We start from the raw sequence: 24,183 nt of genomic DNA, 5'->3' as shown, positions 1-24,183 counted from the left end.
GATTTATTTACCGTAATAGAAAAAGAATTAAGAATGGCATATCTGAGACGAGTATTATGTATTTGCATTTAGTAGAATATACTTCTAATATTTATCAATGAAAATTACATTTCCAATATATAAAAAATATTGAGAATGAATTCGGTAATAGCTAATTTGAGGACCATTATATATTTGCATTTAGTTGTACATATTTCTTATGACAATGAGAATTATATTTCAAATTAATTTCTATTTGAGAATAAACAGGAATGACATATTTGACGACCATTATTATTTGAATTTCGTAAAATATACTTGTAATATTTAAGAATGAGAATTATATTAACAGATAAATCTTTATTTGAGAATTTATTAGAAATGGCTTATCTGAAAACCATTATGTATTTCCAATACAAGATCCGAATTCCGAGTTATTTTTACATACTGGGAGATGTTAAATGTCTTCATGTATGATGAGATGTCAAAAAATGTAAAAATAACTCACATAATAAAGTGGAGAAAATCCAGATTTGTGAACGAGTATTCTGACACGCTCAAAATATTGTAGTAAGTAATTTATTTGTACATCTAGTAATGATAGTACAAAATTCCGTAATGTATTCCATTCGTATTGTTAGAAACAGAGTTGTCGAGAAAGTTTGAGGGTGTAATGCATCAAGAAGGAAGAAAGTAAATTTGTTCAAGATGAAGATCGTATCTTGAGACGCTCGGAAGTGATTCTAGATTCGTGATGAGAATGCACGGGAGTAGGGGAACTCGAGCATTGCAGCTGAAGGGAAGATGCAATGCCGGGTTTTCTAAAACCAACACAAGTTCTCTGTAAACATTTCAGTGAACCTTCCCTTTTGTAGCTAATTAATACAAAATCAAAGAGGGCTATTTGAATAATATAACACGTCGTGAAAAAATTATAAAAGTTTCTCAAAATTCTAAATTATTAATGCTATCATTCAGTAATTAATTTTCCTAAAATCTTAATTTTTTAATTCTCACCTTACAGTTAAGTTTGATCTAAATTCAAATTTATGTTTTAAGTATTTATTAAGTATTAAGTACATTTAACCGGTTTTATTTTTTGCACATTCTTCTAATCGGTTTCTACAACCACCTTGTCATCTTCAGGGGTGTAAATATATATATTTATATTTAAATATATATATATATATATATATATATATATATATATATATATATATATATATATATATATATATATATATATATATATATATATATATATATATATATATATATATATATATATATATATATATATATATATATATATATATATATAACCCTTATCCGCACCCTATGGTGCATAGGGCACTACATCAAATTGACGCAGTGTTATCTTGATCATTACTTACATGAAGGCAAGGTGATCACTCTTGCGCTTCAGGAACCAGTCCAGGGTAATATTAAATAAATATTAGAGTGTTAAATCACTAATATTTATTTTCACCCTCCCCCCCTGGGAATCGAACCCGGGACCTCCAGCACGGTAGCTAAACACGCTGACCATTACACCACGGAGGCGGACAATATATAGTATATTGTTCGCGGTAAATATATAGTATATATTAATCCTCGAAGATACGAGGTGCTTCTAGCAACTGGTTAAAAAATAGCAAAAGTGAAAGATGTTTAATTTTATCATTTTTTATGGAGAAAGTTGTGTTTTTATTATTTACAAAAAACATCAATTTTATATTATTTCTGTGAGCCTAAGCGGTTCATTATTAGTAGTAGGTATCGAATTGTGGTAGAATGGGTTCAAACCGAGAAAGTCTGAGTCAAGAGTCCGCGACACTACCACGGGACCACAACCCGACACATTGAGATGTTTGTGAGCCATCCAATAAAACCCGAGACAAAAACGGGTTAAAAAACAAAGTTTTAGTTTTATTGAGATGGATCATATAAGTCATACTTACATGTGATTGAGTTCACAACAGCCATCTATGATTATATTAAGAAAGCTTTTATTTAAAAGAGACCCTTTGTATGTACATAAGATCCGAACTCGGATTATTTTACATACTGGGAAACGAAATAATTGATCAAGCAAGTATAAGCTGCATAAAAAAATTTAAAATAATGTTTTCAGTAGTGAATGTTACATTTGTGTAAAGTGATCACTTAACCAGCCTATGACAGGTCGTAAGCCCTGTAAATCCCCAGACTTTCAAATTCCTCTTCATCTTTGTTAAGATGTCAAAAATCAAAATATATCGTTTTACTCACTTAGAATATCCAACACCTATGTTAAAAATTGGAAAAATTTAAAGTACGATGATAGATCGAAGATGAGATGCAACACATGTTTTTTTTAAGCTTTTCTTCGTCTTTAAAATAATCGTTTACAAGTTTAATATAAGACCCTTCCGTAGGGATTATAGAAATATCGAACAATAGGAAGGATTGTAAAATAACGTAGCGTAAGATTTGGTACCGCGACAATGCTTCGAGGATTAGCAGGAAATATACTCGTAGAACAGGAATGGTAAAACGATGGAGATCTTCGTGGGAGATGTATGGAGGGTGGTCACACTCCTTACTTATAGGGTGAAGCAAAGGGGTAGGACTGGAATGGAAAATATAGGAACAATATATTTCAACTTAAATTATTTATTTAAAAAAAAAAGTACCTTCTTTTAAACGTATAACTCATATGGTACATATTTGCAAACTTTTTTCGTGTTCATCTTTATGATGTTTGTTTTCTGCTAAAATCAAATATTTGTAGTTTATATTAAGACTTTTTATTTATTTATATTATATTTTATTTATATTAAGACTATTTTATTTCTGATAAAAAGTCTACGAATTCAGAAGTTTTTTTATGTATTTGTTAGTTCGAAAAAAATATTTTTGAATGTTGTTTTTTGTTATGAGTGAAAATAATAAGCTATTTTTTCCACCCTTCAGAAATTTTAGATGAAAAAATAACGTTTTTCTCTCTAAATTTTTTAAATATACGCGAAAGCAGTACTAAAAATTAATAAAATTAAATTGAAAGATCACATTGAAAGATCGAAGACACTAGATTTATTTTTATATAAAGAATAAAATCGTGTTATTAAAAATCGTATCGTTTAAAGCTTTTGAAAAACATAAGTATTTATATGTTTTTTTTTTTAGGTATTTGTAGGTAGGTACCTATTGTTTTTGTATTTTGTATATAAAATAAAAATAAAAATAAAACCCTTATCCGCACCCCAGTGGTGCATAGAGCACTGCGTCATATAAACGCAGTGTTATCTTGATCGTTTACACATGAAGGAAAGGTGATCAGCCCTCCGCTTCAGGTACCAGTCCAGGGTAATATTGAATAAATATGACAGTGAAAAAATAACTTATATTTATTTTACCCCCCTTGGGAATCGAAACGGGACCTCCAGAACGGTAGCCGAGCGTGCTGACCATTACACTACGGAGGCGGATAAAACTTAAACTTCAGGCTTAATGTATTTATTTAAAATATTTAGGAACCACAAACTACAGTAGAAATGATTTCACCTTCAATTCAATTAAACTCTCATTAAAACATAAACTAATTCCTTGATCAGCCCTCCGCTTCAGGTACCAGTCCAGGGTAATATTGAATAAATGTGACAGTGAAAAAATCACTTATATTTATTTTACCCCCCTTGGGAATCGAACCCGGGACCTCCAGAACGGTAGCCGAGCGTGCTGACCATTACACTACGGAGGCGGATTTTATATATAATATAATTATTATTATATTATATTATATTCACTGTAGTATTTATTCAATATTACCCTGGACTGGTACCTGAAGCGGACGGTGTATCACCTTTCCTTCATGTGTTAACGATCAAGATAACACTGCGTTTATATGACACAGTGCCCTATGCACCATTGGGGTGCGGATAGGTAGTTTTTTTATATATATTTAATATTGATTAACTTCACATTTATGGTTCTGTTAGATGTAACAATGTAATTCAAAGTATATATTTGATAATACAAGGCTCCAAATTGATGACATTCTGAATGAATCCTTACTCGCGCTGCAGAAATTCGACAGTGAAAAAAAATTAAATTCAGAAATTTTCATTTAATATTTTTTAACCTTTTGCCATCCCTAGAAATGGTTGAACGACGGGGTAGTATTATGACGAAAGGGAGGTAATGCTAAGAGGCGTGCTGAATGTAGTATGGGTATAGGAAAGTACCAAGTGAGGGGAAGAACAAGAATTAAAGCAGGAAGGAATTTTCTGTAATGCGTACGATCTTTGTTTGCGTGAATGTCGATGATACTAATCTTTTTTTAGATGTTAAAAATGTATTTAAAATCATTTTAGATGTCATGACTTCTTTCATCAAGGAATTAGTTTATTTTTTAATGAGAGTTTAATTGAATTGAAGGTGAAATCATTTCTACTGTAGTTTGTGTTTCCTAAATATTTTAAATAAATACATTAAGCCTGAAGTTTAAGTTTTATCCGCCTCCGTAGTGTAATGGTCAGCACGCTCGGCTACCGTTCTGGAGGTCCCGGGTTCGATTCCCAGGGGGGTCAAATAAATATAAGTGAAATTTTCACTGTAATACTTATTCAATATTACCCTGGACTGGTACCCGAAGCGGAGGACTGATCACCTTTCCTTCATGTGAAAACGATCAAGATAACAATGCGTTTATATAAAACATTGCCCTATGCACCATTGGGGTGCGAATGAGGGTTTTATTATTATTATTATGTTTTTTTAGATAAATGCATGCAGGTACGACTTTAGTTTACGTCTACGTTTGTATTTATTAAACATGTGTACATAAATGTATTGATCAAACATATGTATATTTAAAAAAAAAAACACTTATTAGAATATTTGTGTATATTTCATGTTCGTCATATTTACAATAAATTTTTACTAAATTTGTACTTATATTTTAAAATATATATTACACGGTTTTACATTTCATATTTTAACTCACAAACCAACTATTACACCGTTCCTCCACAAGGGTAGGCAGAGAGAATAGAAAGTTACACGTCTTCGCCTCTTGCACATTCATATATTTCCTCATACATTCCCGCCGATTATTCTAGATCCTGACCTGACCACGCCCAGGTATTCGAAATACTTGATCATGCCAAGTTTTCTTCGGTTCTCCTCCGCTTCTATTACCAATCACATACGCCTGATAAATTGGTTTTACTATTCTTTTCTAACTCATTCGTTCTACATGTCCAAACCATCTCAACCTTCCTTAATTTTATCGATATTGCTTATTAAAACCTTGCATTCCTTCCTTATTTTACCATTCGAACAGCCCATTCGGAGATCGCATATCGCTCACTCCTTTCAAGAACGTCATAAATCAAAAATCGTCAATTTTCAGTTGTGCATGTTTTCGGAATGCCCAGAAAATGTACTATATCCCAGCAAAAGTGGCATATTTTTAATTTAATATTTACCCGCTATAGGGCAGAAAGTGTTGTTTTTGCATTTTGAAGAAAAGGTATTGTTTAATTATTTTTTTAAACATACTAAGTATTTTTCAAATAGAGAAAAAACCTTCAGGTTTTACCTAAAAAAAACTGTTGCACAGTAAAAACTTCAATAAGTGGCTTGATATTTATTTTTAATACATTGTATTATATTTTTAAACTATAAAAACGCTATCCTGAAAAATCAAGTTTTTTTATTTATGACGTTCTTGAAAGGAGTGAGCGATATCTACTGCATTCAGTGGTCTTTCATTCTTCTTGCCAAACCATCTCAACACATTATTCTTAATTATTTAAGTTTTGTACTGACATTTTAAGAACTAAGGTGGAACTGCATTTTATAGAAAATTAACAACTATGTTATTTTTTCCACATGAATTTTATCATTGATCAATTTATCATGAATCACCAGTAGGATAATGTCGGTTACGATGAAACTCGGTTGCCGGTCAAATATAATTCACGTGGAAAAAATTACATAGTTGTTTTTTATTCTCAATTGTATGTTATTTCCATATTATTTAATAATAAAAAATATGTTTACTGCGTTTTACTGTCAATTTTCTGACAGTAATATGCTAATTAACATGTAATCGGAATTCACTGTACATTATCATTGATCATTTTATCATGAAACACCAGTCTGATGATGTCGGTTACGACGAAACCCGGTTGCTGGTCAAATATAATTCATGTGGAAAAAATTACATAGTTGTAATATATTATTAGATTAAAACCAATATTTTTAGCTTTTCCACTTTATTTTTATTTGACCAGCGACCGGGTCATCAGACTGGTCTGATGATGTCGGTAACGACGAAACCCGGTCGCTGGTCAAATAAAAATAAAGTGGAAAAGCTAAAAATATCGGTTTTAATATAATAATATATTCAAATGCAATTCCATCACGAAGTGTCAGTGGATAATATAAATCTATTACATAGTTGTTTTTTTATTCTTAATTATATATTATTTCCATATTATTCAATTAAAAAATATGTTTACTGCGTTTTATTGTCAATTTTTCTGACAGTAATACGTTAATCAACATGTAATCGGAATTAATTTCTCATTTATACGCGTGAAAAATCCGTCAAGAGTTCTGTCTTCATTTGATATTACCATTTAAAATACACTCTCAACATACGCATGTAAAATTGTAAATAAATTGTTTATTTTTAGATAAAAGATTTACAATTCTTTTTTTCTCCTTTTTCGGGTCTTTTTTCGTAAATCTGTTAAAGTGAGAAGCTGTCCCTAAGGAGAGTAACACGATACTTAGTCCCACGCCAGAGACAATACACGAATATCTCCCCTAAATTTGTTTTCTTTTTGACTGTTTACTAAACATTCCTTTTTTGAATGTCGGTTTTATGACTATGATCTATTTAAAAAGTGCCTAATGTTTTTTGTGTTGTTAAATCATAACCAAGTAAGTACCTGCAAAAGTACCTACACAATCATAACCAAGCACCTACAGAAAGGAGAAGAAAAATGGAATGGAAAAATAATTTATTTATAGATCAGACGTTTAATTTGTTACTTATAACCCTTATCCGCACCCAATGGTGCATAGGGCACTGCATCGAATTGACGCTGTGTTGTCTTGATCATTACTCACATGAAGGCAAGGTGATCACTCTTGCGCTTCAGGAACCAGTCCAGTATAATATTAAATAAATATTACCGTGTAAAATCACTAATATTTATTTTCACCCCCCTGGGAATCGAACCCGGGACCTCCAGCACGGTAGCTAAACACGCTGACCATTACACCGCGGAGGCGGACAATCAATTTGTAGAACTCCATTTTTATTTATATATTAAATGTTAAAATCAAACACTGATTTTTAGTCTACTAAATTGTTTTTTTATTGTTAAAAACACATAAAAATTAAATTTGTGACAATTGTATCGCCTTGTGATGGCAATTTTAAACTGATAACATTTTGAAAATGCCATAACAATGTCACAATTTTTATTTTAAGGTATTTTTAGCAATAAAATACAATTTGGTAGACTAAAAATCTGTGTTTGATTTTAAAATTTAATATTTAAATATATAAAAAAAATATATTCAGTACTAAGATAAGACCTGTACCTATGTATATATAAATTGTCATTGTGTTTGGCGATTTCATGGACAAATTGAACTTACAACATTTTGAGTGTGTCTAAATACTGATTCATAAATCTCGGTTTCTCCACATAGGATTATTTTTAATTTTTTTATGAAAATGTACTAAATGTAAAATCAGGAAATATTTATGGGTATGAGAGTAAAAAATAGTAATGATAAAAAAATATATCTCTAAGAAGGTTATTGAAGTACTTGGTTCCCAAATATTTAAAATTCTGTTGAAATTGTTTGGTATTACTGCATTTTGGTATTGTAAAGTTATTTTGATGAACTTTTCTTTAGATTTAAGTATTTTTCACCCATAAATAGTTCAAAAATTGCTGTTTTTTTAATGGATTGTACTTTTGGGTCTCGAAATGTTGAACTATATTGAATATTTAAAATAATGATAAAATGTACGTTTCCATAAGGTGTGTTAATTGTGATTTGTTTGCTTTGCTGGATTGTGAGATTTGAATGTACTGAAACCTTCTGCAATAATACCCCTTTGAGTATTTCCAACAGACTCCTCGTATGTGCATGTTCACGTGTGTTCATTGTTTTGAATGTAGGCAGTATGTAGGAGACGACACCCTTGAATACTATCTCTCGCATTTTCCCTGTTTTCTTTTAAAACTCAATTTCAGTCGAATTGAATTTGAGCACGACGGAATGCTCTAGCTCAGATGCCCGCAAATATGGGAAACTCGAGTGGGAATAATATTTCCTGAACACACATATTACATACGCAACTACATATTATACGTTTGAATGATGAAATAAGGAAATAATTCAGAGCTGAAATAAGCGTTTTCGATCAAATTAAGTAAGGTGTGTTAAGATGGTTTGGGCATGTCGCTCACTCCTTTCAACAACGTCACATATCAACAAACGTGATTTTTCAGGAGATCGTTTTTAAAGTTTAAAAATATAATAAAATGATTTAAAAATAAATATCAAGGCCCTTATTGAACTTTTGACTGTGCAACAGATTTTTTTTAGGTAAAACCTGAATGTTTTTTCTCCTTCATTTCAGTTTTTCAAGTATCATCCCTGTATAAGACAATTCTCTTGCTGAAATCTTTTGAAATGATAACAATGACAATATTTAAGTTCTATGGATTTTGTAAAGATACATACGTGTTGATTTTTCAAATATTATTATTATGACGCTCTTAAGATGCTTTTGAGATGTTCTTTCTTTCTCTGTCTCGTAAACAAAATCTCTCTTATTGTATTTTTTTCCTATTACAAATATATTTCATAAGAAGTATATAATATGTATATAATTTATATAAGTCTTACTTCTATTACGTGTAGGGTGCCTGTACGCGCATTTTTATTAAATACAAGTATTGATAAAATTATATTATTTTTTGACATCTCATCAAAGATGAAGAAGAATATGGAAGTTTGGGCATTTACGGGGCTGACGACCGTCATAGGCTGGTTTAAGTACTTTACACACGTGTAACATTCACCAATTCTACCCATTATTGACAACCACAATACTCATTATTCATGAATCACTAAAACTTCACTAGAGACATCTATTGGTGAGATGAAAAGAAGCTTTTTATTGAGCAGAAACTCTTTTATTAGTACGTGAGGTCCGAATCCTGGATTATAATCACACACGTGAGAAACGCAAGAAAATATCATTTTTATTATTTAAGCTTATAATTTGACCAGATAATTTATTTACAACATTTTGAGTGTGTCCAAATAGTATTTGGACAGATTCAAAATGTTGTAGATAAAATTATCTTTACTGCTTAGATAGCTTTTTAATATGATTTCAGCTTAGGTGAGCATGACGCGTAAGTAGACTATGTAAAAATTCGTGCATTAAAAGTTGTCTTTGTTTAAAGCATCTTGAAAGCTCCATATTAAATATGATGACTACCTCGCGACGTCAGAGATCATCACGTATTCATATATTTTCCGAGCTATGGAGCAGAAATGTAATGTAATAATAACACACACGAAATAAAAAAAGGATATCGTGAAGAGTGGTGGGATGCTTTCATATTCTTTCAATATCTCCTAAGCTCACGAGAAAAAATGTATTTCAGATAAAAATAAACACGACGTTTCTTCATTTAAATTATTATTAAGGTATGTGTATCAATGCATTATCATCATATGTTTGAATCTAGTGAAAACAACTCGTTGAAGTAACAAAAAATATGGTAATTTTATGTATATTTAAAAAATAGTCAGCAAATACATATCCTTCGTGTTATAAAGAAATGTAGTATGTAATTTCATCTATATTTTAAAATATTTTCAACATACTTATATTAATATTATATATATTACTTCAACTATAGAGTTATTTCATGTATATTATATTTTTTAAGTTATATTAAGTTTACCCAGGTAGAAAATAGGTATCTTTTCGGATTCGCAAAGTTCGTATTTAATACGTATTCTGAATAAAACACGGAAAGCTTATTGTGGATTGAACATTATGCAAAAGAAAATTCCTTGACTGCTATCACATGTCGTTCAGCCGTGGAAACTGAATGGTATCACCATCCGACATTATTCTGTCATGGGGCCGCGGTGGTGGGAGGGAGGGGGGGTGACACAGGTACATAGGGGTGGATTCTACACCCCCCAAACGTAACCAAAATCCTAGGGACTTAAAATTATATAAAAATATGAATTTATAATTTAATTATCTTAAAAATAGGCCCTTAATATATTTAAACACTCTCCTTGTCATTCATCATTCACTTTGTGTAATACTATTTTAAAAAAAACACGAATTCGTGACTACCGGTTTTGGAATAATCATTCCATCGTCAGGTCATCAAAATGAAATTGTAACGTTCTGACTTTTATACCAAAATAAAATTTTGAAAAAGAGGTAGAATACAAATGAATCTCAATGGGAATATTTTCAAAAGTGGACTTTAAGTTTAATTTAGTTGGTAATTTATTAAGCGTAAGTCTTTATTAATTACTTTACTTATTTTTAAAAAATCTAGATTAACAAATACCAGTTTTATTTCAATATAAAATTTCATTACCGTTGATTCATCAAAATTATGGTCTTTAGATAAAAGGTGATTAGCAAAACCAGAAAAATTATTATTATCAATCTAAGGTGCCTTAAAAATACACCACAAACATTAAAAACTAATTTAAAAAATACAATTTGGGGCAATCGAACCTACGATGACAGTTTCGCAGTCTAGCGTCTACCCAACTATGCTACAATGCCTGTCATGTTAATGCTCTGAAATGTGCTTATTAATTAACTACAACAAAAAACATTTTACCCTCTTTTCGCCAACCCTGCGCGTGGCTCATTTTTATACCTTTATTCTCTCCTACCCTTTCCGAACCACCCACCCCCTAGATCTCCATACAACCCCCACATCTATTGTCGGCATCCTCGCGGGAGACAATAATAAAAGCAGCTTTCCCATAATAATGAATGACAGCGGGACGCGAGACGCGGGACGTTCAGGTGAACCAGTAAACAGGAGAGGAAAAAATCTGGGAAGAGAGCTTTGGAGGCACGTTTTTAACGATTTACTTTCAGGAGAATTAGAGCAATTTCGTTTCAGTATTACAATCTCATTTTAACATTGCAACACAAAGTATTAATATTCCAGTTGTCTCAATTTGATATAAAACATCGATCGTTCCTCTTTATTTTTCCTATTAAAGAAGATAGAAGTCAGCTTCCCAAGGCTTACGATCTGGCATATCAAGTTAAAATACCTATAATATAAATACAATCGACTAAAGGAAACTCCCAGTGAGTCTTCTCTCTTCGTTTATTAAATATATCGCTCACTCCTTTCAACAACGTCATTTATCAAAAAACTTTTTAAACAGGAGATCGTTTTTAATGTTTAAGAATATAATAAAATGTATTAAAAATAAATATCAAGACACTTATTGAACTTTTTACGGTGAAACAGATCTTTTTAGGTAAAACCTGAAGGTTTTTTCTCCATTTGAAAAATATTTACTATATTTAAAAAAATAATTAAACAATACCCTTTCTTCAAAATCCAAAAACAACACTTTCTGCAGTGTAGCGGGTAAATATGAAGTTAAAAATATGCCTCTTTCGCTGAAATCTAGTACATTTTCTGGGCATTCCGAAAACATGCACTACTGAAAATTGACGACTTTTTTTTATGACGTTGTTGAAAGGAGTGAGCGATACGTTATTTATCAAATAACGAGTACAAAAGAAGGAAGTAAGAAGTTTGTACGTTGGTATGAGTTCCAGAAAATTCATAACAAGAATCCGAAACCATAAATTCTCTAACCATTTAATAAATAATGGTCATAAATTTAAAAACAATATACTGTAGTAGAAACTGTAAAAATAATTCAGACAAACTTCAACATTTTGAAAAAATAGAATGAAATAAGTATAAACACATAGTTAACAATATGACAATGACTAAAGCCTCCCCCCTTTTGTCTTTGTTTCCACTGATAAGAAATAAAAAACGATACAGCTCCTACCTTCAACCTTCAACGTCCCAAAGACCCAACTCTAAAATTTAAAATTAGCTTCACATACGGTGTTTGAAAATGATGCGGAATGCATCGAAACACGAGTCACAATACATTTTAAGAAATAGTGGTATTTATTAAGTAAAACTTAAATTTAAAACGAGTTAAAATTTAATACATAATAATTAAAGTTTTTTTACCAAAAGAGGTATGTGCAAGATGTTATACTATGTTTATTGTTATATTTTACCGAATTTTAAAAATTTACTTGTGGATTTTATTTTTTCAGATTCAACTCTCATTTTTTCAGTACTTTCAATACTAATCTACGAATCCAGGACAATATTGACGCAGCATAACGCGTCGCACAGAGGAGCGATTCTCATTGTTCTTATAACATATATTAAGGTATTCCAACATTCGTGCAGTGTGCTTTTCAACCCTCCACTCTGAATAATACTCGTATCACTGGCCATTAAAATTAACACAAAGCAATCGAGATATGTACATATTGTGTTTTGATAAAAGCTCTGAAAATAATTTTCTTTCATTGTTTTTGCGTAGTCTTTTGTGAGGCGCAGATTATACTTTTCAGAGAAGCAGGTCTACATTTTTTGACATCTCAACATAGATGAAGAAAAACATAAAATAAGCCGGGACATTTACAGGGTTTATGACCGTCATAGACCGGTTAAGTGATAATTTTACACACTTATATGTATAAAAGAATATTAAGAATTTGATTTAATTTTAAATGTAAAACATCGCATTTCTGACATTTCAACATAGATGTAGAAGAATATGGAAGTCTGGGTATTTACAGGTCTGTCATAAATTGGTTAAGTGATCACTTTACACACGTCCAACATACACCATTCTACCCGTGGTTGACAACCACACAACTAAAATTTTTGTAACTCTTAGATATATTGATCAATCTCATGACACATCACATATGAGTCACAACAGCAATCGATGTTGGATTGAGAAAAGGTTTTGTAAATACCCAGACTTTCATATTCTTCTTCATCTCCGTTGAGATGTTTGAATGTAAAAATAACTCCTAATCGGAGAAAACTCAGATTTGTGAATAGGGATTTGGACACACTCAAAATGTTATTAAAAAGTTTATACAGAAGACCTTACAAAATGCCGTCATCACGACGTATTTTAAACCGTCTTTTCTATACTTTACTAACTAACTAACCATCACGCCGCCTCCCCGCAGGGGTAAGTAGGGAGAATAAAACAGCACACTACTCTTTCTTTGCAAACATTCTTCGCCCTTTTCACATTCATGCATATTCTCATACATACGCGCCTATTATTTCGTTTGTTTTTTTCTATCAATCTTTTTTTTAATGGTACCCTTTATTGGTATCTACATCGCAGGACTGATCACTTTGCCTTCATGTAATAAAAGGTCAACTAAACATAGCATCAATTTGATGCAGTGCCCTATGCACCATTGCAACTATGCAACTGATTCTACCTGATTCAGAATTTTAAGATTTTAAGAATTCTGAAAAATCTCTTCTACAATGGTTAAAGGTATAAATTTATTATGTTTTCAGGCACATTTTCATAATTTCATTAATTGATTCGGTATTCACTATGTGATAAAATCTATCCATGTTTAATTTAAATTTTACTTAGTAAATACCACTTTTTCTTAAAATCTATGGTGACGCGTGTTTCCATGCATTCCGCATCATTTTCACCTACCGTTTCATAAAATTAAAAAATATTAAAACTATGTGGAAAAAATCCTGTGAAATCTGGGATTTAAATCTCAAATAAACAAGATTTAGGTTGAGCCTCTAATTTCAGAGACGTTCACAAACATTTTAATTGCACACCGAGGATTGCTAGCTATTAATATAAACAACCGGCAGTTTTCCGACTGTTTGTTCAGCGCGCTTTTCAGAAAGTTTAGAGTTCTGAAATATACGTTTATCATAATTCGCAATACACATACAAAATTAATGAATACTTTTTACTTATAACTAAAGAGCTACCTTCTTATGGTAGTTTTCAGTAGGGATATGTAAGATCCGGTTATTTTAGAAGATCCGGAACAGTGAATCTGTATTAGCGAAGTGATCCGGTTACTAAAACCGAATCTATTGAATCGGTTATTCCAAAAATGTTCTTTTTGTGGAATTATACAAGTGTTAAATCTTTTTTTTTTAAATAATCAAATGTCATTGCACAAAGTTTATGCCGAATCAATAAATAATAATTAATTAATTAATATTTAAAATTAAACACTTACTACTAAACTACAACTAACACTTATTGAGTTTTATTTAATTTCACATGACTAGTTTTGAAAACCACACATCATTTCATCTACAGGTGATTACAAAAACTTTTCACGAATTTCACAAAGACGTGTGAAATAAAACTCAAGTACAAATACAAGTGTTTAATTTTTAATAATCAACATGTCATTCCACAACGTTAATGCTAAATCAATAAATAATATTATAGTTTTTATATAAAAACATGATAATTTAATTGTAAAAATAATTTTTTTGTACATAAATTTAAATATTAAGTTCACGTTAATTTTCTTTCACGTTCCACGTTAATGCATTTTCTCATACATTTCCGACGATTATTACGACTCCTAACCTGACCACTTTCAAGTATTTGGCGTACTTGATCGTGCCAAGTTTCTCGGTCTTCCTCTGCTCCTTTTTCCAATTACATTTACCTCATAAATTTCTTTTACCGTTCTATTCTCACTCATTCGTTCTACATGTCCAAACCATCTCAACACACCTTTCTTAATTTTATCGATAATGCTTATCTTAGCTTTGCATTCCTTCCGTATTTCACTATTCAAACATCCATCATACAACGTTTGGTCGCATATTCTTCTGAGAGATCTCATGTGTTACACAGTTGTTATTTTATTCTAATAACTAAAAATATTAAATGAATTATTTATACTGTACATTGTAGAGTTAACATTTTTTATCTCAACATCAATAAAAAATCAATAAAAATGTGTTGTTTAGATTAGAGTTGGTAAAAAATATTATCTCGTGTTCCCAACATAATGAACTGAGCACGTACTTCATTTTACGATACAAAAGCGTTTTGTCGCACATTTTTCTGAGAGATCGCATTACGAAATTGTATAGTTGTTAGTTTATTCTATAAAATGCAGTTCCACCAAGAAATGTCAGCACAAAACTTAAATCTAATTAAAATGATTACATATACATTTCGGGTCGTTAGCGATTGCGCCAACCCTGTCTTGTGTCAATATCGGTGACAGGGTAGAAGGCTCTATGTCCATATCGTTGACAGGATAAATCACTAGCTATCTTCCTTACTTCTCCATCCGGAGTAGCGGAGTACGGCTCATTTGAATACTGCAGACCGGAGCGCCATTGTTCCGCGCTCGCTAACTTCCACGGCTCTGTGTAGCTCCATGCAGCTCCACATAGCTCTATAGAGTATAGAGTGCCGAGTATTATTCTACCAGTCTGGTACTAGATTCACTACTTGAAGAGCAATCGGCTGCGTTGCCTGCAGCTAGGACACAATTCACACGTTGCGCGGTATTGAAAATATGCATTACTGCTGCAAAATTAAACATGTTCCTACAGTGTGTCGACAGTGTAAGTTTTATCAAATGAAAGCCTAAAGGCGAATGCTGATACAACACGACGGAGTCCTGGTACCAACCCATGGTGGTATGGGAGTGAAGCATGGAGTTGGCAAAAGATGGATGAAAGTATAACGAATGCAGTCGGAATGCGATCCCTCGGAAGAATATGAGTCAAAACGGTGTATGACAGATGTTAACTAACGAATAACCAATACTTCACCATTCGAACATCTATCATACAACGCTTTGCCGCAAATTTGTCTGACGGATCGATTTTTGATTGCATTGACTCTACTTATATTCTTCATTTGATAACTCCATACTTCACTTTCATACATTAGGATTGGAACCAGGACTCAAATAAACTCCGATGTGCACAAATAAACTCCGTTGTGTATAAATAACTCGAAAGTGCAGAATATTTGTGAACAAGGATTCGGATATACACAAAATATTGCGAAAAAATATGTGTGTTTGTCGTCTGTTCCAACCCTTATCCGCACCCACTGGTGCATAGGGCACTGCACCGTATTGACGCAGTTTATCTCGATCGCTACTTACTCCAAGAACAAGTCGAGGCTAATATATTAAATAAATATTACGGTGTAAATTCACTAATATTTATTTTCACCCCCTCTGGGAATCGAGCCCGGGACCTCCAGCGCGTTAGCTAAACACGCTAACCATTACGCCACGGAGGCGGGCATTTATATTTGTGCTAAAAAAAATCGTCACTGGCAAAAATAAACATTAAAACATGTTTTTTTTGCAAAGTTCGTTCGTATGACGGAAGTACTCGCCCGACGGTCTGGTATCGTCCCGAAGACAATAGATGGAGCCTCATTGTTGTAGGGAGCTCTGGATGGCCGACAGCTGGAGGGTAGCGGGGGTGAGGGAGGGGGGGTGAGGCGGGGGTTGATTGATATGGACAACAATACGGAGGAATTATACGTCACCGGAACGGGGAGGGGTGGTAGGATTTTGTAATGATAAAAATATATTATTTTTTGACATCTCATCAAAGATGAAGAAGAATATGGAAGTCTTGGCATTTACGTGACTGACGACCGTCATAGGCTGGTTTAAGTGATCTTTACATCTCACCAATAGATGTCTCTAGTGATGTTCTAGTGATTCAAGAACAAAGTGTATAAATTGGTTCATATATATATATAGAACTTCCAAGAATTTTAGTAGTGTGGTTGTCAATAATGAGTAGAATTGGTGAATGTTACACGTGTGTAAAGTGATCACTTAAACCAGCCTATGACGGTCGTCAGCCACGTAAATGCCCAGACTTCCATATTCTTAGTCTGATATTTACAGGGCTAACGATCTCTCATATGCTGGTTTAAGTTATCACTTTATACACATGTGACATTCACTATTCTACCCACGATTGATAACCACACTACTCAAATTTTGAAACATATTTCATAATTGACACCTTTCACATGTGAGTTTTCAGGCACCATCTATGATTGAGTTGATTAAGTTTTTTTGGTTTAGCATAGACATTTTATTTAATATTTTTATGATTCTTTCCGAATTTTTTTACATACTAGGAGACGCCTGAAAATAAGATGTTTTGTTTTTATCTAGGTTGACACGGTATTTTATTCACAATATTTATAGTGTGTCACCATTCTACCCATGATTGACAACCACACTTGTATATCGTAGTCCTACAAGAGAAAGTGACCAACTAACATAACGTAAAAGGTTCAGGAGGACCATTTAAGTCACTTTTGCTTGGCAAGAAAATAAATGTCTCTGCATTTAGTCATTTTAAACAACTCAATATATTATGCTTCCAAGTTTAAAATCACTTTGGGATTTTTTCCAGGGCAATACTAAGCTAGTAAGATATCAAATAGTCAATGATCACGTTTTTGTAAAAAACGCACTTGGTCACTTTCTCTTGTATGACTACGATATATCTCTTAATTGATACCTTCTTTAATATGTGAATTGGACACCATCTAGGATTGAGTTGAATAAGTTTTTATTTTACTAAGCAGAGACCTTCATGAAATGTATATGTGATTCTTTCCGATTTTCGTAATACCATTTTAATAAACACTAATTCGTGCCTAACGGTTTCGGATTAATTATTCCATCATCAGGTCATTGAAATGAAATTGTTACGGTCTGACATTCAAACAAAAATAAATATTGTGAATTGAAATTATGAACATTTTAAATATGGGAGTCGAACACTGCAATATATCGTTCCGAACATTTTTAATTTGTTGCTGACGGATGTTAGAGATCAAAATAAAATATGGAACAAAGGCAAAATAAAGGAATGGGTAAATGATCAAGAGTTAATTATATAAAAAATTGTCAAATGTATATACTTATTCTTAATTTTTTCTTTTTTTTGTATGTACATAAGGTTAAAATGGTTAAAAACAATATTAAATGTATTCAAAAAGAACTCCACCGACAAGACACAAGGTTGCTTGGTGGGTCTTTGCAAAACACATTTTTTAAATATGTTCAAAATTGTGATTTAAATAAAAGTATGTAATTTATGTTAATGAAAAAAATTAAAATGCGCCCTTGAGGTGATTTCTCACGAAAGCAGCTCTATTTGCCATAAATTATTCAATAAATAAATAAATAAGCATCGCATCGCAGAGACGTGAACTATTCGTAAGGCAGCCATTATGCAAGGCACAATCTCATCCCTCTACCCACTTCTGAACCCCTTCTCTCCACTCTTAGAGATCTGTCCGCTTCAGACATTTGTAATATGAAATTAATGTTGGCATTACGCTTACTTAAGACAATGAGAGTGGATTGCCTCAAGACGCGGAAGGGTTGGGGGCGAGGCATAACGGTCACTTTCAGGTACACAAATGTATAATGGATTAGTCGAGGAATCTCCGAGGGCTTGACAAACGTCTTGGCTGAATAATGTATGTTTCCCTGATACCTCTGTCAAGCGGGATGACTGAAATTTTCCTGAAAATGGAATACCAGCACTTGTGTCTTCACAATGACACTTGCCCTAATTCATTTTGTATTTATTTCATTGAAAAATATTAATTACTTATCTCAAAATCGTGATAACTTTGGGTTCCCGCTTTTTTTGGCCAATAACCACTTTCTTAGCTTAAATTTATATATTTTTGGGAGATTTGATTGCAAGATTTTCCTGAAAACGGAATACCAGCTCTTGTGTCTTGACAACGACACTTGCCCTAATTTATTTTGTATTTATTTCATTTAAAAAATATTGATGGATTATCTCAAAATTGTGGTCCGTATTGTGGTATCGTCAAAGCTTTGGGGTCCAGTTATTTTTGGTCAATAACCACTTTTGGGAGATTCGATTGCAAGATTAGTTAGGAGTTAGGATATTTTTATAATGTGTGCATGTGTTTACATGTGTGTGTATTTATATGTATCGATGTAAATTTAGAGTATGATGTAACAGTTTTATCAATAATATTAGCAGTTTACCGGGAATGTTTTGCCTATTATTTTTAATGATTTTTATTCATTTAAAAAAAGATGAGAAAAAAAAGTTAAACGAGGAGTAAAAAAGTTTTAAAAAAAACACATAATAGTGTAATCTGTTGTAAAATAAGATATTAACAAAAACAGTCTAATCTTCTCTTTTACTAACTATTTATGTTTGATATATTATTTTCGCAAAAATAATCTATCGTCTTTAAGTCTGTCATAAACATTAGAAAAAAGGCGTTTTTCTAAAATTAGTTCATGTGGTCGTTCTTGTTGTGATTTGATAAAATTCAAGTTATACATAATGCATAATGGAAAAAAGTCAAGAACCGCAAAAAATATTAAATGTAAAATATAAAAACATAGAAAAAGATACAAATTTCCGATACGACTGCAAAATGTTTGATTTGAGTCAATTGGAAAAAATAATTAAAGCAAGAATTATTTATATTTGATCTTGAACTTCGACCGAGCTTAACCATTTTACAAGGCATCAGGTTCCTGCCGCCCAGGACGTCCACTGCTGACAAGCCTGAACTGACAGAAGAGCCTGGAGCCAGTTTGCGGACTCCATATGCTCCGCATAGAGAGCGAATGGTTAACAGACAAATAATACAAAATCATAAAGCAGACGCTGTCTTCAATATACAATATAATACTTATATATATTATCTTGTGACTTTTTTTTAAGAAATCTTTCTATGCTGTGCGAAGCTCCCTGCAAAGTATGATAATTATTTATGATGACCATAATTCATGAAAAATAAAGGGTTCCATTAATAATTACTCTTTTCCTGGTTGTCACCATGATTTAGGGGATGCGGGGAAAAGGGAGCCAAGAGTTGGTGCAAAATTTCTTATTTATTACTTGTTTTTGTTTCGAGGGTAATAAATGATCATTACCTAAGAAGTAGGTACCGAGAGAAACTTGAAAACTCAAACGTACCATCTTATCTTTATTTTAAAAAAAATACATATCATTGTTGACTCTGTATCTAGAGAATAACCAAAACTTGATTGATAACTCAAAAAGTGATTGTCAGTCAATTGTACCATATGGTACAGTTGACTAATAATCACAATGTACATATGTACATTTTTAATAGTGAAAAAGGTGTACATTTTTTTGTGTAGTGAAAAAAAGTGCATTTTTAATAGTGAAAAAAAAGTGATGGAAAAATCGGCGGTTATGTAAACTCTAGCATACTATGTTTCGAGTTTAATATATATTTACAACATTTTGAGTGTGTCCAAATACTTGTTCACAAAATCTGGATTATCTCCAATTAAAGGAGTTATTTTCATATTATATACTAATATAAGAGTTTCTGCTTAGTAAAAAGCTTCTTTACATCTCACCAATAGATGTCTCTAGTGAAGTTCTAGTGATTCAAGAACAAGGCTTCTAAATTGGTTCATATATATAGAACTTCCAAGAATTTGAGTAGTGTGGTTGTCAATAATGGGTAGAATTGGTGAATGTTGCACGTGTGTAAAGTGATCACTTAAACCAGCCTATGACGGTCGTCGGCCCCGTAAATACCCAGACATCCATTTTCTTCTTCATCTTTGATGAGATGTCAAAAAATAATATTTTATATATATATATATATATATATATATATATATATATATATATATATATATATATATATATATATATATATATATATATATATATATATATATATATATATATATAAATATATATATATATATAGAATATTCAAGAATTTGAGTAGTGTAGTTGTCAATAATGGGTAGAATTGGTGAATGTTGTTGTTGAATGAGATGTCAAAAATAATAAACATATGTATGTATGTGATTATTATTATGTTTGTATGTTTGAAAAATATATATAATAAAAAAGATGCGACAAGGGAAGCGTTCACTTTGAAACGTGATGCAACTTTTAGACTAGTCTCTATCAAACGTACAAATTTCCAGTCCTTTGTCATTCGAGCACACGACTTTTTAAAGTCGCGTAAATGAGACGTCCCCTTCTGTTTCTGCAGTCATTCGGGATGCAGTTCCATCACGGATCACGGAGGAAAGGTGGAAATCTTTTAGCGAGATGAAATCACAGACCCTTCGCTAGAATAACGACGCCAGCCACATGTGTGCGACACCGCGGGACCATTATGAATTCAGACTAAGTAAGACTTGTTACAACCAGTTATGTACGCTCTGCCTCCTCGGTGGTTAAGGCTAAGATCTAAAACGTTCGAATTCAGATCGCGGCCGGCAGCGCTAAGGGCTAAACGATTTTCAACGTACAATTTTTAAAAAAATATATATATATATAAAAAAAAAAATAAAAAAAAAAAAATATATATATATATATATATATATATATATATATATATATATATATATATATATATATATATATATATATATATATATATATATATATATATATATATATATTGTAATTTATTTTATTTTATTTAGTTAACAATATTTTTTTTTAATTTAATCAATTGTCTGACATTTTCGCTTTACAATCTTAAAATACGATGTTCTCTAGAAAAAAGAGACTAAGCTCTTGTGCTTGGAGAGGGACATATGCATATTAATTATTTATTGTTTACGTTTGTGAGTGATGTAATTTATTTTTATTTCAAATATTTATTTTTTTATTGTTTTTTTTTCGATTGAAAGTGTAACAATATGTTTAATAAAATGTATTGAATCTATTTTTAATTATTTTTTCTTTTCATAACCATATATTTATTTCTGTATAACACCTATATAACATTGATTTCTCACCCGTAGAATCAATAATCTTATCCAATATCTGATCCGAATAATAATAATAAATTGGTATTATTTTCTATTTTAATATTCGGCGTGTATGTATGACGAGATGCATGTTTGAGGAAGAGGCGATAATTGTTTTCGAATACAGTTTTGTATGATGTTCTTATCTCTCTGCTCACCCCTGCGGTAAAGCGGCGTGATGGTTAATTAGTTTTAGTTAGTTTACTGTGTAACTAATACAAATACAATAAAAAAAATAAAAATAAAAAAATTTTATTTCGTGTATCGAAAATAAATAAGTACATTGGCGGGCTTATATTTATACTAGAAAAGCCTTTGATCGCTTTTAAATTATTATTTACGTAATATTGTATATAAATGAAATTATCATCCCTCCCGGCTTTAAAATGTGAAAAGGAATGTGAAAGGAATATTGGAGATTTCATCTCGTTTTACGTAATTATAAGACATTGTGTTGTTGAATCTCGAGGTATATTCTTATTTGTAATATCGCGAGTACAATGCTAATCCTTTCAGAAGACAATGGTGTACTAAAATATGATAATCAGTAAAGATTGGTAAGACGGCTTGATAATATTATTATTGTGAATTCGGGACAATTAAACTCCCTCCATCTCCTCCCCACTCCTTATCCCCGGCAATGTTCAGGAAACCGTCAAATTAATAAATATCTTCATTCTTGATTACCTCATTCACTTCTCAAACTTTCTGCAATTTAAATCTCGGATTTATTTTTTAATTATTTTCTTCAGATGTTATGGAATGGGTGAAATGTAATTTTGAAAGTACTCGAAGATGAAAGATCATGTTTTGTCTTCGTTATTATAATATAAATTAGGGAAATGAGAGGCTCAAAACAGATTAATATAATAATATATATTTATGTATTAATTTTAAATCAAACACAGCTTTTTTGAGTCTACTAAGTTGTATTTTATTAACAAAAACTATTTTTATTTTTTATGGTTTTTGTTAATAAAATACAACTTAGTGGATTCAAAAAATCTGTGTTTGATTTAAAATTAATACATAAATTAAAATGGAGTGCGACAAATTAAACGCCAAATCAATCAATAATAATATAGAATCTAATTAATATTTTATTTAGGAGCTAGTTCCAGTTTCTGATTTGAAAAATAAATTGTTATAAAATCACTTCATTTTTATCTTTATAAATTAAAATATTGAAAAAACTAACCAACTGTCGCGCCGCATTAGGCAGAAAGAATAGAAAACCGCATCCGTCTCTGCGAACATTTTTTTCCCTCTTCCACATTCATGCATCTCCTCATACATACCCGCCAATTATTCTAACTCTTCACCTGACTATTTCTTAAAATCTATTGTGACACGTGTTTCATTGCATTCAGCATCATTTTCAAACACCGTATGTGAAGCTAAGTCCAAAATTTGGATTTTTTAAATGTTTTCCGCAGATACTTTGTGGCACATTTTATAATATCTTTATAAAATTAATTTACTTTGTTTTCACCACTTTTTTAATAAAATTTAACCTACCGGTTTCAACGATACAAATAAACAATACCAAAAACTTCCACACACTCCATAAAAATCCTAAATTAGGATTATTATGGAGTGTGTAGAAGTTTTTGGTGAGAGTATTTTAATGTTTTTGATTTAAAATAAACCCTGATGATGACAATGTATTGTTGAAACCGGTAGGTTGAATTGTATTAATAAAAAAAGTGGTGAAAACAAAGTTAATTAATTTTATAAAGATACTTAATTTTAGAGTTGATAATGCTGAATGCATCGAAATACTTGTCACCGTAGATAGTAAAAAATAGTGGTATTTACTGAGTAAAACTTAAATTAAAAATGGACAGATTTTACCACAAAGTGACTACCGAATCAATTAATCAAATTAAAAATGGGTAATTTTAGAACATGAACCCGCTAGTTTGAAGAGCGCATGGTACTCAGGCGTGGTATGCAGGGATATTCGCAGATAGGTATGTACTAGAATTGTCGTCTACCTGCCTATCGTACAACCCCTAACTGGAGCGTGGATGAAAGGTAGTAAGAAAAGTTTTGTCATCCTCTCTGGAGCGAATTAATTCCCGACTCAGACATCTGTGGGACGCCCGCGGCAGATTTTATTCCCTTTTAATTGTTTTTAAACAACTGCTTGTTTTATGTCTCCCGACTTTCTTACGAGGAGGCGGGGGGGGGGGTGAAGGGGAGTT

The sequence above is a fragment of the Brachycentrus maculatus genome, unplaced genomic scaffold (assembly GCF_059751285.1).
Source record: "Brachycentrus maculatus isolate JH-2025_06_01 unplaced genomic scaffold, ASM5975128v1 h1tg000147l, whole genome shotgun sequence".
Taxonomy (NCBI): Eukaryota; Metazoa; Arthropoda; class Insecta; order Trichoptera; family Brachycentridae; genus Brachycentrus; species Brachycentrus maculatus.
Note: the sequence above shows the minus strand (reverse complement) of the source record.